Here is a 17,287-nt window from a genome sequence, read left to right on the forward strand (position 1 = left end):
ACACACACACACACACATACCTGTGCATACACACAAACACGATGTGTGGGGATACAAAGTGTGCCACCCCCAGCAGTACCCAAACGGGCACTAACCAGTGAGTGGGGAAATTTACATCTCCTGCTGTTGAAACTAACTAGACATTCAGTGCCACAGGCTGGTAAAAAATAGCAAAAGAAAAATGAAGGAAGAAGTAATGTTAAACTGGGTGTGGGGATGCAAGCCTGCAATCCCAGCACTCAGGAGGCTGAGGCAGGAGGATACCTGTTAGTTCAAAGCCAGGCTGAACTACACAGCAAGACACCATCTCAAAAACAAAAAAACAAACAAACAGGGCCAGGGATTTAGCTCAATGGTGCCTCCACCTGCCTTGCAAGCACAAGGACCCAAGTTTGATCCCTGGTACAAAAACAAAAAACAACCAAACAAAAAGAAAAAGTGTTAAAAGCTAAAATAATGAAATGGAAAAGAAAGAGATTTGATCAGTGTTTATTTCAAAAGAACAAAGATGAGATAGAACACCTGAACAAAATAATAACCACAGAAAAAACTGGAAAGTTCCTCGAATGTTTACTTCTAAAAGGTGCCAATGGTTGTTCATATGTGGGTTCCATCATCCGTCCCCATGGGATTTCCCCCTAGATTGCTCTACAGTGGCATATTCACCTTGATACAGCAGGACTCATTCTGTGAAGGTCTTGGCACTTTGAGTCCATAGCATGGAGAAGTAGGGTGATGACCGACCCTGTGGCATTGCTGAGGAACATGGCTGCATCTAAAGACATCTGTCCACATCCAACAGGAAGAAAGTGGGTTACTGGCCCAAGTGTTTTTTCTTAGGATTCTACCTTGTCCTCTAGGAAGACCAGCTTCTCCAAGGCTCCTGTCTACCTTGCTCAGCCAATTCATCTCACACGGCTGCCTCTAGCTGCAAGGGAGACAGGAAGAAGCCCAGGAGTGGTTCTATTCAGAGATCCTGGACCTGACAGTCAGAGGGTCTCTGCCTCTTGTGGCTCATGGAAGACGAGAGGAACCACCCACTCATCCATAATCAGTTGCAATAGCTTCATGAAGGATGACATTTTTTTAAAAAAAGAAAGTGAAACTGGGTGCAGGGGCACGTGTCTGTATTTGTGTCACTCTGGGAGACTGAGGCAGGAGGATGCCAACCTTGAGCCCAGCCTGGGCAACACAGCCACTTCATGGGACCCTGTCTCAAAATAAAAATAAAAAGGGGATGTAGTTTAGTGCAAAGGCCCTGGATTCAATCCTCAATACTCCCTCCCCACAAAGTAAATTAATAAAACACCAGATAGGGCTGGGGATTTAGCTCAGTTGTTCGGTGGCCTGCCTTGCAAGTGCAAGGACCTGAGTTCAATCCCTGGTACCGAAAAAAAACAAAGCAAAACAAAATAAAACACCAGGCATAACTGAAGACCCCAGTGAGATGTGGCACATGCTGTAAGGATTAGGAGCAAGGTCAGAGTGGGACCAAGGCTCCTGAAATCCCTGTTATTATCCGACCTTGAATCTGAAGGGAGAATGTTCCAGAAGGGGCTCAGGAGTCTGAGGTGAAGACACTAAGCTGTTTGGATGATTTGGAAGCTCTGCATTTCTTTCCATCTCTTCTTTGCTCCTTTCCTGAAAGTGTGTCCTTACTACGGATGGAAGGATGGATGGCAGGATGGGGCTTGAGGATCCAGTAGACATGTGATTTGGGACAGTGGTAGCTTCAGGCTGGGCCTACTGGGGACAGCAACAGGACTGAATGTGCACTGGGGGCAGGGTGGGAAGTGGGGATAGGAACCGGATCTTGGCAGCGTCTTTAGCCAGACCTGAAGGTTTCCTGATGTAAAGCTGTCCGAGGATGGACGCGGGATGCTGGCTTCCTGGAACTCACAATAGCAAATCCTTCCTGAGCTGTTCTGTGCCTTCTAGGAGCTGCTTGTCCCCAGGAACCCTGCATCCTGTCACCCTGCCACCACCCTTGGAATCAGGTGCTGTTTTTTTTTTTTTTTTTGAGACAGGGTCTCACTCTGTAACCCAGGCTGGCCTTGAACTGTGGTGACCCTCGTGCTTTAACCTCCCAAGTGCTAGGATGACAGGCATGGGCCACCGTGCTCAGTGGCAGGTACTACTTTTACTGCCATTTTGCAGATGAGGAAACAGAGGCCTCAGGGTGATTTGGTAATATCCCCAAGACCACACAGCTTGTTAACGGTGGAGGACAGATTAAATCCTCCTCTGATCCCAAATGTATGCTTCAAGCACCCAGTATTGATCTGGGCCAGGAGAACTGCCAGTATTGGGACAGAGCAGAGCCAGGCTCAGCCTCCTGTGCCTGAGGCCAGGCAGCAGGCTCTGCCCGCCACAGTGCCTGGGCACCTTCAATCAAGGGCCTGTCCTTCAGTTGCTGGGCACCCCTGCAGTGTAAACTCATTCACTTCTGGATGTTAAACTAGGGGACATGGGAGGTCATTTGGCCTAGTGTCTCCACAGTCAGTACCACTTATGAGTCGTGAAACAGGCACAGAGACAGACCTATCCAAGGCTGTCTGGGAGAAGAACTGGAGTAAGTCCATTCCCTGCTGCTCTGTGCCCAGTCTTATGCTGGTCCCCTCCCCCACTTTATAGACCCACTGGGCAGGGTTTGGGTGTCAGCCTAGGTCCAGGGCCCTCACGGGGCCATGTCCTCACTGGAAGTATACACATGCATGTGTGTGTTGGGATTTAAGACCCATCCCCCCTTTCCCTCAGTGAGATCCCCAAAACCCCAGTCAAGGGTTTATTAGGGGAAAGAGTTACCTCAAACAGTGGTGGGAGAGGGTGAGACTAACTGGAGTGAGGTTTATATAGGGCGGTGCAGTAGGGAGAGTATCGTGAGAGTTGTGCAACGGGAGGATGGGTGATTGGAAGGAGAGGATCACTGGGAAGCAGGGTGGAGCAACAAGTTGGGTTTTGATTCTCCAGAGGGGGTAGATTTCACACACACACACACACACACACACACACACACACGCTCATTTTCATAAGCGGGAACCATTTTAGGCAGCCATTTTAGAATATAGGACCGTTGGGGCCATTTTGTCTGGTAGAGAGCTCTATCATTCCAGACTTTTGTTCCCTCAGGGATTTTGAAATTGCTGTTTTGCTGTCTGGCTTTGTCTGTGTGTTTTAAAAGGTGCACAGTTAATCTAATGACCCCACCTCCCTTTTGCAGTACTAGGGTTGAAGCCAGGGCCTTTACACTAAGTTACATCCCCAGCTCCTCACCCTTCCCCTTTAAAACATTTTTAAACTACTTGGAATCAGGGTCCAGCTAAGTGGCTAAATTGTCCAGGCTGGGCTTGAACTTGACAAGCCTCATCCCACCTCTTTTATTTTTTGTGGTACTGGGGATTGAACCCAGGGCCTTTGCACTGCACTACATCCCTAGACCTTTTCATTACTTATTTATTTGGTACTGGGGATGGAACTCTGCTCCTTATGCTTGAGAGGCAGGCAGCAGAACCACTGAGCTACATCCCTAGACCTTTTCATTACTTATTTATTTGGTACCAGGGATGGAACTCTGCTCTTTATGCTTATGGGCAGGCAGCAGAACACTGAGCAAAATCCCTGGCACATTTTTTATTTTGAGATGAGGGTCTTGCTAGGTTCCCCAGGTGGGACACAAACTTGAATTCTTCTGCTTCGGAGTGCTGCAACTACAGACTTGTGCCGCCATAACCAGTTTATTTGCCTTTTTAGTTTATTTTCTGTGCCTATAATTCATGAACATTTTATCTTCATCTTTGACAATAATATTTAGTAAAACATGTCTTAAAGTTAGCCATTTTTAGGTTAATTCTCTCAGCTTCCCAATGAGCCCTTATAATGTGCAAATCTACTTATCTTTAAAAAAAAATTAAACATTTGAATATTAGTTCTATTCCATTGTTCTGCTTTTGTTCTCTGGAGACCTCAGTAGCACAATATTATTTCTTTCTTTTTCTTTTTTTTTTTTTGAGACAGGGTCTCACTATGTATGTGAGGCTGACCTGGAACTCACTAGGTAGCTGGTCTCACACTCACACAACGAAAGCTCCATGTTTTTGCTTTTGTTTTGTTTTGTTTTTTTGGTTTTTTGACACAGGGTCTCACTGTGTAGTTGAGATTGACCTGGAACTCACTATGTAGCCCAGGCTGGTCTCGAACTCACAGCGATCCTCCTGCCTCAGCCTCCTGAGTGCTGGGATTACAGGCATGTGCCACCATGCCCAGTCACAATATTATTTCTTCTTGGCCTGTCTTCAACTTCTCCTCCTTTCTACATGGCCTGTTTTCCTTCTTTCTTTGTGACATTTTAATTGTCCTGGTTGTTTTGCTGAACTTCTCTGATTTCCATTATGAAATTCATATTTGAGTCTATTTTTCATAATGTCTTGTGATTTATTCCTCAATTTTAAGATAATTTTTTCCCTTCCATTTATTTATTTTTTGGGTCCAATTGGTGCTTTTTTCTTTTCTCTCTATTTTAGTCCATTTATTTTCTTTGACACTTGGGTTTTTGGCTCAAGTAGGTTTTCATATCTTAAATGATTGTTTCACTACATTTAAGTCTATCGTGACTGTAGGCTCACAGTTTTGTTCCTCTTTATGCTTTCTGTTTGTTGTCAGGGAGGAGAGTAGATCTTCCTAGTTGATTTGTGTGTAACTTTGCCTCCTGATTTTTTTCACAGCAGCCGTCTGTGGATTTTTATTTTGCATCATTTATTTTTGTGATATTGGGGATGTTGGTCTGGCAATGAACAGGTGCTTGGGATGAGGGTGTGTAAGTGTTTTGGAGGCAAGGAAGAAGTTAGGTGCAAATCCTCCAGTTTTGTGGTTTTCCTTTGCCCTGCAGGACCCCACATCTTCTTTTTTCCTTGCTTTTCCTTTCATCATTCAGTTTCCAATGCTGTCTTCTTTCTCTTTGCTTCCTCTCTTAGAGGATCTGCAAACTTCTCTAGACCATGTTTGCCCTTCATACATGCACCTGACCCTGAATTGCAGTCTCTGGGACCAGAGGGAAAGGGTTCAGGGTTGGAGGGGGTTTGTCCTTTCCCAGAGGCCCTGGTCCCTCCTGGCTCCTGAACCCTGGTCCCCTGGGTCCCTCTCTGGCAGCCTTGGTGGGGCCATTGGTAGGGACGGGGGGAGCAGGATCTTGGCTTGGGTTTGATGTCTTTTTTCTTTTTATTGACAGTTACTTGCAGTCTTGGGAGTCTTTGCTTTCTAATAATGTTCAGTGTGTGGTTTTTCCTAAAAAATTTTCCAATTGATCTACTATGTGTTATGTGAATTTTACCATAACTTTTTTTTCTAGTTCTAGTTATGAAACCCAGAGCCTTGGGGATGCTAAGCAAGTGCTCACCACTGAGATACAATCTTAGCCATAGTTGAATTATTTTGTATCATTTGGTGTTGTGGGTTGTATCTAGATGCCTTCCCAAAGCCTTATGGGCTCATAGGTGGGGCTTTTCTGAGCTGACTGGATCTAGGGTGTGTGATACTGGGATTAAGGGTGTGTGGTGCTAATTAGTCCACTGATTGGAATTCTGGTGTGGATAATGGATTTACTGAAGACAGAAACCTCACACTGGGTGTAAGTGGCACTACCTAAAAGGGTTGTAGCCTTACTGGGATTAAAAAGGTTAAGATAGAAAGGCTGCTGCTGCTTGCTGCTTGCTGCCTTCTGCCTACCCCACCATGAACTGTTTTTTCTCTGTGATGCCCCTCTGTCTGCTGCTCTGCCTTGGATCCAGCCAACTATCAACTGAAACCTCTACAAACTCTGAGCTTAAATAAATGGTGTTGGGTATTTTGTCTCAGTAACAACAACAAAAAAGTCATTAAGACATTTGGTGAAGTGATTTTTTTCTTTTTTTTTTTTTGCATCAGGGATTTAACTTGGGACCTTGTCCTTGTGAGACAGGCAGCAGAATCACTGAGATAAATCTCCAGCCCTGGGGAAGTGAGTTTTGAGTCTGGTGGTTGGAAATTTTAATGTTCTTCTTTCATTTATGGACAAAACAACTAGACCAGCAAATCAGTAAAACTATAGAAGATTTGAACTTTACCATTTCTGATGGGAATTCTTGGTTGTCAGCCTGATTGGATTGAGAAAAGCCTCAGAAGTCAATAAAATACACTTCTGGGTGTGTTGTGGGTGTTTCCAGAGACGATTGGCTCACAAGGGCTCTCACTCCCTGATGGATTATTCTGTTGATAGGGTTATAATTTGATGATATTTTGGATTGTGATGGAGATTTAGGAAGTTGGGCCTGGTTGAAGGAAGTGGATCATGGAAGTGTGACTTTCAGGACTCTATCTGGCCTCTGGTCCCTACCTCTCTGGCTCTTTCCTTCTTTCCCTGCTTCCTGGCTGCCAGGAGATGAGAACTTTCCCCTGCCACACCCTGATGATTCTGTTTTGGAGTTAGCTGATTGTGGACTGAAATTTCTGATATAAAACTTTCCTCCTGTAAAATGTGTATGTTGGGTATCTGGTCACAGCAACAGAAAGCCAACTGTGACACTATCAGTCAGTGTGATCTAACTGATATTTATAGAACCTACACTCAGCAGCTACAGAAACACATTTGCAAGGACATGCATCATCTCCATGGAGACAGATTTTCTTTCTCATTATAAACTCACATCTCATTAAATTTCAGAAGTTGATATTTAGACAGAGACCTTACAATGAAGATACTTTTGAGAGTTATAGTAGTAACCCTTTTAGAAAATCTCCAAAATGTTTGGAGATTGAGAAAAATTCTTTAAAAAATCCACAGGTCAGAAGCTGGGGGTGGTGGCACAAGCCCATAATCCCAGCACTCAGGAGGCTGAGGCAGGAGGATCATGTGAGTTTGAGACCAGCCTGGGTTACATAGTGAGTTCTAGGTCAGTCTCAACTACATACTCTGTCTCAAAAAACAAAACAAAACAAAACAATCCACAGGTCAAAGAACACATAGGCTAATTTTTAGTCTCAACTTTAATGAAAGTAAAACCACAACATATTGGAATTTGTGTGGTGTGTCAAAGCAGCCTTTGGTGGAAATTTGTAACATTCAGTGCTTTTATTAGAAAAGAAATACAAATTTAAATTAATGACCTGATTCCATCTTAACAAACTGGGAGAAGCAAATTAAACCTGAAGAAAGTAGAAGAAAATAAATTGCAGAGTGGAAATCAATAATAGTAAATGAGAGATAGAAGACTCAACAAAATAAACAAATTGGCTCACAGAAGAGATGAATAAAATGGACTAAAACAGTATGACTGTTGAAAAGGAAAACAACCCTGTTATTGTTAATGCCAAGGAGAATATACAGTATATAAAGAATTCAAACAATTCAAGAATAAGGGAACAAATAATTGAAAAATGAGCAAAGAACCTGAATAGCATTTCTCAAAAAAGACATACAAATGGCCAATAGGTATATGAAAAATATTCCCAATATTATTAAACCATCAGAGAAATGAAACTACCTCCTCACACCTATTAGAATGGCTATAATTAGAAAGACAAATGATGACAAGTGTTGGTGAGGATAGGAAGAAAGGGGAGTTCTTCTACACTCTGTAGGATGAGTGATGCTAGTATGGGAGACAGTATCAGTGTTCTTCAAAAAGCTAAAAATAGGACGGGGATTTAGCTCAGTGGTTCTGCCACCTGCCTCACAAGCGCAAGCCATTCCCAGTACAAAAAACAAAAACAAAAACAAAACCCTCCACAAAAACCTCCACTAAAAATAGAACTACCATAAGATATAGCAGTCTCACTACTGGGTCTGTAGCCAAGGGAAATGAGTATGTCCATGAGAGACCCACGGTGGAATACTATTTAGACATTAAAATGATGGAAGTCTTGCCATTTGCAACAACATAGATAAACCTGGAGGATATTATGCTAAGTAAAATTATCCAGGAGTGGAAAGACAAATATTGCACCACTCACCTGGATGTGGAATCTAAAATAGTCCAACTTGTAGAAAAAGAAAGCAAAATAGTGGTTACAGAGGCTGTAATTGGGAGATATTGGTCAGGAGATATAAAATTTCAGCTACATAGGAAGAATAAGTTCAAAAGACATATTGTACAATTTGATGATGATAGTTAACAATATACTTGAAGTTGTTAAGAAAGTGGATTTCATTTCTCTCACCTTGAATAAGTGTTGCTTCTTACTTATGCACATGAGGGAGTGGATCTATTAATTAGCCTGATTTAGTTGACCCATAATGTATACATAGTTCAAAACATCATTTTGTACATCATAAATAATATATTATGTTCATCAATTAAAATGATAGAAAGTCATCACAAGAGAGTCTATAGACAATAAAAGGATAATATAGAAATATTATGAATAAATTTATGCCAACAAATTTGATAACTTAGATGCAATGAATGAATTCCATGAAAAATAGTTTATCATGGCCAGGGGTTTAGTGGCACCGCTCCTGCCTCGCAAGCACAAGGTCCTGAGTTTGATCGCCAGTACTGAAAAAACAAAATAAAACAAAAAACTTTATCAAAGTGAACACAAGAAGTAATAATTGATCGGAATACCCCTATAGTTATTAAAGAAACTGAATTCTTTGTGCTAAAACCTTCCAAGAAAGACAGCTTTGGAGCTATAGTGCTGTATTTTTAATTTTTATTAGTACCTATTTGCAGTACGTAAAGATTGCATTCATTGCACAGAGCTTTACTGGTAAATTTCAGCAAACATTTAAGGAAACAATAACACTAATCTTTAACACAATAGGAGGTGAAGAAATGCTTTCTAACTCACTTTACAGGATTGTCATAACTCTGATACCAAAACCTACAAGGAAATTACAAGAAAATAAAATTATAAACTAATATTCCTTTTAACCTAGATGCAAAAGTCTTAAATAAAATATTAGCAAATGAATCCAGCAACAGATAGGAAAGATAAGATAGTGTTGCCAAGGGGGTTCGGAGCCCAGAGGCCTTGTGGTTTTACATTCGAGATGCTACCATGTAAATCAGAGTTCAGGGACTCAAGGAATGAGCTCATGGAAATGTGGACAAGTCCATCAGTCACTCCTAATGAAAACTCTGAGAGAATGAGAGACGGAAGCATGGAGGTGGATGGTGTCTCCATCAGGTTGCCTGGACCTGTGGTAGCTGCCTAGTCACAGACACAGCCCCACTGGTTCCTTGGACCTACAGCCGACTTGGAGAGCACAGTATCCACCTCCTCTAGACTAAAGAGGAGATGTGTAACCTCAGGTGGGGACCCAGGTGGCCAGCAGCCCCACTAGTACTGTAAATAAACCCCTGATTCAATCACCTTCCAAAAGTCCCTCCACTCAATGCAGGAGACTCTGGGATATTTAGATCTGAACTATAACAGCAAATGAGACGTTCACACCTGTGTCTTCTGGCTCTGTGCCACAGCTCCATTCCTCCTTGTGCCTGGTACTCCCGGTCCTCCAGGCCCTGCAGGCCTCCACTGTCTATTACCTTCCTCTTCCCTGCAGTCCCTCCAGGCAGATCATCCCCAGGGTCTCCAGGCTCCAGCTGGGCAGGGAGCTCTGCCATAAGCTGCCTGTGAGGAGCATGGTGGGACCTGGGTCTGAACTGGCCAGGTCTGGCACATGCTTGGCATGTGGCAGTGTAGAGGTCTACTTCTGCTCCTGTCCCTTCCTCTTTTTAAGTAATTTACTTAAAAAATTTGAAGCAATTAATGTATGAGGAATGCTTAAATTTAGAAAAAAAAAGTTACAATATCGCAGCAAAAGACATTGCCATGAATCCCTCTTGCTTTGAACATGCTTATCTCACCATTCTTGCCAGTTTCTGAAGTAGTTCTGAAGTTCTCTTTTGTGTTTTTACAAGGTAGATAGAATAAAAAGACACAGTGACTGCTGCTGCTGAGTGCCATCCAATGGAAAGGCAGGCTCATTAAAACGTTACAGTGCGTAGTGCTGGAATTTGTATCAGCTCTCTGCCTTTGCTTTTTGCGTGCTTCTTTAAATCCTGTGGCTACCTAACCCTTTCGTAGCCTTTCTGTAACCTATATATATATGTATATGTCACTGACCAAAATGCTGATGGGAATGCAGAAAATAAAGGCCAGGCTCAGGAGGTTTTAGTTGGGTACAAAGTTGCCACTGGCAGCTGGACAAGAGGCCAGGAGTATTACACTCTAGCAGAAAATTGGTCTGCCAGACACTGTGAAGTGTGATTTGAGTATTATAGATATTACTAATTTAGAATAGAATGGAATAAAAAATTTATGACTGCTATGGTCATGATTACCAAGTAAAACTAAGATACTTGGTCAGCTGGGTATGGTGGCACATATCTGTAGTTCCAGCACTCAGGAGACTGAGGCAGGAGGATCATCATGACTTTGAGGCCAACCTGGGCTATACAGTTCAAGGCTAACTTGGCCTACATAGAGAGACCCTGCCTTAACAAAACAAAACCCCAAAAATCCAAGAGTACTTGGTGAATTAAAGCCAGTGAAATGGAGGTAGCTTGTGAATTTATTATTCAATAAATTCTGACATTGTGGAAAGACACCAGCGTCTGGTCCATGTAAATGGTGGTGCTTGTCACTGACCAGAGCCAGACTGAGGAGCTCTTCCAGGAAGTGCCCAGCCACACAGCCATTCTGGATAGAGCTTGTCTTTTTCTTTTGGTACCCGGGATTGAAATCAGGACCTTGTGCTCTCCAGGCAGGTGCTGTGCTACTGAGCTACCTCCCTGGCCTCCGACTGATTGTTGCAGGTGAGAATATAGTATCTGGACCAGGAAGAATCAGTCCAGTCTCTCCAGCCCTCAGTGGCTGGGACTCCATGACACTTATTCCAGATGACTTTGGGGCATCCTGAGCCTACCTGATGCTGCTATGTTATACCTTATGTCTGAGTGGTCTGCATGGGTGGGACAGTGTGTCTGAACCCAGAGCTCTCCCAGACACTCTCTGTCTAGGGGGAGTGGCAGCCTACTCATGGGAAAAGGCATCCATACAGGTCCCAGGCTAAAGCTTGAGGTCCTCCTCCAAAAGAGACAGCAGGAGGAACATTGGCATGTCTACCTCTGTGGCAGTTAGGGTGGAGTTTCAACTTGATTGGCTTTAGAATAAATACATCTCAGGAATTGGAGAAGTGCATTTTCTAGGTGTGTCTGGGTGGGTCACGGAAGTATGGTCTTGGGATCTATGCCTGGTGCCTCACTGTTCTGCTTTCCTGCCCACTATGAACCATGCAGCTTTGTTCTGTCATACCCCTTTGCCATGATGTCTGTTCCTTGAAGCCAACTGATCTTGAACTGAAACTATGAACAAATAAAACTTCTCTTCCTGTGGGTGTTGGTTATTGTGTATCAGGATGAGAAAGCTAATGCAGAAAATTGGTACCAGAGAAGTGGAGTCATTGCTATGACTGTACCTGATCATGTAGTTTAGAATCTTTTGAACTGCGTTGTGGGAGAAATTTGGAAAGGTTTTGAGGTGCAAGCTAGAGAAGCCCTAGAATGGTATAAGCAGATGGGGGATTCTGGTCAGAGGTTAGAAGACCAAAATGCTGATAGGAATGTGGACAGTAAAGGCCAGGCTCAGGAGGTTTTAGCTGGGTACAAAGAAGCCACTGGCAGCTGGACAAGAGGACAGGAGTATTACACTCTGGCAGAAAATTTGCCTGCATTTTTCCTAAGTCTTGAGACTTTGTGGGATATTGAGATTAAAGGCAGTCTTGAAGAAGTCCACCTAATTAGATGGGTGAAGTTTCAAGACAGCCTAACTTTCAGAGGACATTGAAAAATAATGTCCACCAGTTAGTGCACTTTCCTGAGGAGAAGTTTGCGGTGCTCCTAACTACTCAGAATTGTTTTCCCTTGATTCTGGGTGATTGAATTGGGCATGGACACCCAAGCTACCTTTTTGAGCAGGTACTTTAAAAGTGTAGCTTCGCTGTCTGTTTGCTCAATTCATGCTTTTCTGTCATCTGGACTTTGTTTCTGTGTATTATGTCATTTTCCTCTGGTACTTTTAGGACTTTGTGAGCTGTGAATGTTTTGCTTATAATATGCCCATGTGCATTTTTCTCCATGTTCCTTTGGCATGTACTGTGTTTCTTGGATTTGTGAGTTTATAGATTTTATTAAATTTGGAAAATATTAGGCCATTGTTTTTTCAAACTTTTTTTCTATCCATCCCTCCATTTTTGTGCGTCTGGAGACTCCAAGGCCATGTCTTTTGAGGCTATTTGAAGTTGTGGCTAATGGTACTTTGTTCATTATATGAGTATTTTTTTTGTGTGTTTCATTTGGAATAATGTCTATCGCTACATCTTCTAATTTCCCTTTTCTACTTGAATATGTAAGCTGTTGTTAATTTCATCCAGCATATTTTTTCATATAAGATATTATAGTTTTCATCTCTAAAAGTTGACTATAAGTCTTATCAATACCTCAGTGTCCATACTTTAATATGCTGAATCCCCCTTCTGGCTTTTTGAGCATGTTTATAGTAACTGTGCATCTGTATTTATATCCTTATCTGCTTATTATAAGATTGATGGCAGTACTGGGACACTTTTCATGGATTGATTTTACTTTTCATTGTGAACTGTATTATGCTGATTCTTGGCATGCCTAGTATTTCTTGATCAAATGCCAGATACTGTGAATTTCTTCTGTTGGTTGTGGGTGTTTTTATATTCCTGTAAGTGTTCTTGAGTCTTGTTCTTGGATGCAGTTATTTTTATAGAAACTGTTTGAACCATGTAGGTAGGTCCTGATTTTAAGCTAGGACTGGACAAGAATAGTAGTCTAAGGTTAAGCATTTCCCCACGCTGAATCAGACATTTATGGGTATTTTGCTTAACAAATGGTGAACTATGAGGGTTTCCAGTATGGCAGATGGGCCATACTGGAAGGGGTTTGAATTGGGCAGCCATCCAATTGGCACCTGGCAATGTGAGTGATAGATTCTTTTCTCTTTAATCCTTTCTTTGAGATGGTTCTTTCCATGGCCTTGTTATGTTTCTTCATGCCCGCACCTACTGTTCTTACTTGAACTGAGGAGAACCCTCTTCAGATCTTCAGAGCTCTGTGTAGTTTGCATCCTGTCTTGTAATACATTCTGAAAACTTGAGCCCTGAGCCTCTCAGCTTCCCCTCTGCAATGCCTCTTCCTTGAGTTACAGCCTGGATATCCTCTGGGATAGTGAGCTGGGGACAGTGTGGGGGGTCCTCTTGATATCTGGCTCTCAGGGACCATCACCCTTCCTTGTCTGATGTTTTGAAAGATGTTATCTTCTGTGATTTTTCTTCTCTTTTCCTTCCTTCCTTCCTTCTTCCTTCCTCTTTTTATCCCTGCCTCCTTTTGTCCCTTTTAAGATCTTTTTATTTTCCCAGACAAAAAAAGTAATTACAGTTCTGTTCCTGTTTATTGATCTATGGCACAATTCCGATCTCCTAATCCTCTCTTCAATCCCCACATTTCCTGCTGTGTCTCTCTTCCCAGGGAATGGCTCTACCTTTCACTTAACTCACTAACCCAGAACCTGAGATCTATATATAATTCTCCCTCTCTCACCTTCCAAACCTATTCAGTTCTCAAAAGCCATCCTTCCTATACCATTAACCCTGCATTTCTTTGTCTGCTCTGCCCCTGGGATAGTTTTGACCACCACAGTTGCTTGCCTGGATTGTTAGATCTTCCTGTTCTCTTTTCACCTTTCACATCTTTTTTTGGGGGGGTGTATGGGGAATTGACACCTTCTAAATCTTTAACAGATTTTTTTTATCCTCCTGTATTCAGTGAGTGACATATTCATCCACCACATTGTCTAAGGCAGAAACAGGAATCATTCTATTTTTATCTTTTCTACTCAGCCAAACACCAAGCATACTGTATGAATAGTTTTTTTTGAAATGATTTCTATATGTAGAAAAAAATACTTAACCTTATCAAAATAAAAAATGTATATAATTTAAGCTAATGAAGGAGTCACCACCCTTCCCTGGTCAGATTGGCAGAAATCTGAGAGTGGATGGAGCACTACATGAGGGGGACATGGGGAAAGACCTTTCATAAGTTGCTTTGGTGGTATCATTCAGACAACAATACCCTATACCCACAATTTAAAGGAGGAAAGATTTAATTTGGCTCATGGTTTCAGGGGACTCAGTGCATGGTCAGCTAGCTCCAAAGCAGGACCATTGTGGCAGAAGAGTGAGGTGGAGCAAAGCTGCTTGGTTCATGGTGGCCAGGAAGCAGAACAAGGAGGAGGGAGACCCAGACACAGGCTCCAAAGCCACATCTCTGTGGCCCAGCCTGACACATCTACAAATGTGCACCACCCACCCCTGGGGTGGATCCCAAAGCCAGACTAGTTGACACTCCACTCCAATCACCAGAGGGTTGGAGCAATCTTTGTGGATAGCAGTTTAACAAATTTTGTCAACTCAAGCTGGATATGCACATACCTTGGACTTGAAGAAATAAATCTCACTAATCGATTGCACATTTATATCTATAATGATATTTACTACAGCAAAAGCTTCAGAGTTCGCTAACGGTTCAGGAGTAGGGTGATTTTGTTACTAGGTTTAGGGGTGCTGCAGTTTCCTCCTAGTGGTGATTTCTAGGTTCTTTCTGTACTGAGCAAAGAATTCGTCAAGACAAGAGCAAAGAGTACCAAGATTTTACATTTATTAAAGGTTGGTAAAGAAACAGGCTCTGCAGAGCTAATTTGGATCCAGTAAAAGTAGGAAAATAAAATAAGTACACTTGACAGGATGAGAGTGGGCCATTGTGGAGGGACACAATAACCCCAAGCTCAAGGCTGACTGTCCTATTTGTACTTCCTCCTCCTGACGTCAGGCCTGGACCATCCTATCAAAAACCGACTCAAATTCTCATGAGAAGTCCACACGCAGGGGTTTGAGAACTGTTCTGAGCATGTGTCTTGGACTTTTGTAATTACAGTAACAGGTTATGCTTACTTCCCCACCCAGCTTTGCCACGCCCTAGTCTCTTGCTTCAGTTTCTCGTGAGTTGATGGGGCAGGGGTTCTCTGCGGGTGGAGGTGGCCTCTCTGGTGTGCCAGGTGCAGAGGCCTATTCTTGGAGGGAACACAGGGCCTTGAAGGATTCTGACTTTTCATGTTTTTTTTTTTGTGGTCTTTGAATATTGAATCATGTATATGTATTACCTATTCCAAAAATAGTTAATACTTAAAAAAGTACATCTGAATACTTTTGAATTCCAGCCACACTCCTCCCCCACTGTCACAGTAATCCATCATGGAGCCCTATTGATTTTTCCAGTTAGAATGGCTTGGAATGTGTCCTCACCTGCTCACCATCCCCTTTCCCATTTCTGCCTCCTCTCCTGTGAGTTCCAATCTAGAGACCCCCTTTTCCAGGAGATCTTTCTGACCCCTCCACTAGGGGGCGCTTTAGCTATGTTAGCTTTGGGTTGCCTGGGGCGCACATCTCAATCCGGAGCTCTGAAGAGAGATTTAGACCAGAGACCTAGATTGGGAGCTGTTGGTGCATTTTGTGGCTGCATTCTTGAGTACCTGAGGTAACCAGCATCTCTCAGAAATGACAGGATTTTTGTCTGAAACAGCAGGATGGGGACAGAGAGTAGCTGCTCCCAGGCCTTCATTTTGACATTGGATTTCCAAACCGCTGCAGGAGCTATAAAAACACACCAAGTTCCATCCAGCAGGATTTCCTCTGCCTGCACGTGGGACCCCACTGCTTGAGCACTCTGCTAAGGCTAGAGGATGTCGGCTAGAGAGCCCCTCCCATGCCAAGCAGCAGTAGGGCCTGGCAGAGAGGAAGGACACTGTGGGAATGTGTTTCCCTCCATTGTCCCCTGGGATGTCCCTTAGAGTATCTGCCAGAGCTGCATGTCCACGGATGGTGCAGCTGCCCTGTGGTCCCTGCTGAAGTCAGTGCAGGGGACCAGGTGAGTGGGCAGAGCCAGGCAACAGTCTAAACTGGTGCCTTTGCTTGGCATATAACCCAAGGTCACCACCTAGCTTGACCTGGGCCTGAGTGGGAGCTGTCTGTAAGTTGAGGCTCAGCCATCCCGAGTTTGATGTTCAAACAGAAAGCCTGCAGGTTTGACCAGGGTGCTTGTCGTTGCTTCCTGAGATAGTGTGACTGTTAGGTTTAAGTGACAACTTGATTAGCTTGGAAGCTGCCTAGGGGATGAGTAAGGCACTTTTGGGTGTGTCTGAGTGGGTCATGGAGGCATGGCCTTGGGGTCTATGTCTGCTCCCTGGCCCCTTCCTCTCTGGAGCTGTTCCTCTGCTCTGCTTCCTGGCCCCCATGAACTTCTGCTCTGCCATGCCCTTCTGCCACGATGTTCCTGCCTTGGAGTCAGCTGACCAGGTTTCAGACTAAACCTCTGAAACTGTGAGCCAGACAAACCTCTTCTTCCTGTACGTTGTCTCAGCAGTGGGAATGCTGGCTTACACAGTGGGGCAGGAGCCCGAGACCTGACGTGTCACAGCTGAGAACTGGTCGCAGGTGCAGCCTTCAGCACAGTCTTTCCTGAGCCACTGGCACACCAAGTTCCCTTGTCCCTCCCTTCCTGGACTAATTAACACCTCCCTCTCCTTCAGTTCTGAGCCCCACCACCCCAGAAAACCTGAAAGACTCACAGCCCTCCTAACATGTGGCTACTGGGGGATCTGGAGTGACAGTGGCTGTTCAGAAGGTCCAGTAAATGCATTTATATTTCCTTCCTGGATCACATAGTCTCATGGTTCTTCTGACTTAATATCACTCAGGTAGCAGGAAGAAAGAGGCAGCCCCTGCTTGGCTTTGAGTTTCAAGACTGATTTGGTTTCCAATGAGGCCAAGAGTATAGGCAGTGGGGTGTGTCCAAATACCATACCTTCTTTTCCATGGAAAGCATGGGGTTCTGAGGGCACAGGGCTTGTCTAGGCTTGTTGGGGTCCCCTGACTCCTCTTGTCTTCCTTCTTGGAGATCCTTAATGTTGTCTGGGCTCCCTCTGAGCAGGTGGATGGAGGCCTCGGGAGGTGGCTGTGCCTGAGGCCTAAAGTGCTTTGCTCATCTCCTGAATGACAGGTGTGATGGGCTGAATTATGTTCCCCAGTATCCATATGTTGAAGCCCCTCTGGTGTGACTGTATCTGAAAATAGGTCCTGTAAAGGGGTGATTGAATTAAAGAGAGGTCACTGGGTGGGCCGTAATCCCCTCGGACTGGGGCACTTATAAGAAGAGGAAAGGACACA

This window comes from Fukomys damarensis, unplaced genomic scaffold, assembly GCF_012274545.1.
Source record: "Fukomys damarensis isolate Sample0158 unplaced genomic scaffold, DMR_v1.0_HiC HiC_scaffold_17, whole genome shotgun sequence".
In the NCBI taxonomy this organism is placed as follows: Eukaryota; Metazoa; Chordata; class Mammalia; order Rodentia; family Bathyergidae; genus Fukomys; species Fukomys damarensis.